This window comes from Prunus dulcis, chromosome 6 (assembly GCF_902201215.1).
Source record: "Prunus dulcis chromosome 6, ALMONDv2, whole genome shotgun sequence".
Classification (NCBI taxonomy): domain Eukaryota; kingdom Viridiplantae; phylum Streptophyta; class Magnoliopsida; order Rosales; family Rosaceae; genus Prunus; species Prunus dulcis.
Window position 1 is genome coordinate 23,306,450 of NC_047655.1, and position 230 is coordinate 23,306,679.

Here is a 230-nt window from a genome sequence, read left to right on the forward strand (position 1 = left end):
ACTAAATATTAGAATTGGGAAGAATTGAAATATAACGTGTATCACTTGAGTGAAGTACAAAAATTAATGTAGGACAGAACCTTTAAAACCAAACATGTTGGCTCTTGTTTTGGACCAAAGAATCAAACCTAATTGCATTATAAAAGATGTTTGAGAAAAGTATTAGTAAATGTTAGATAATGTGAAAATATCGATACGAAGGAGTTAATTGTTATATAAATCCTAATCTT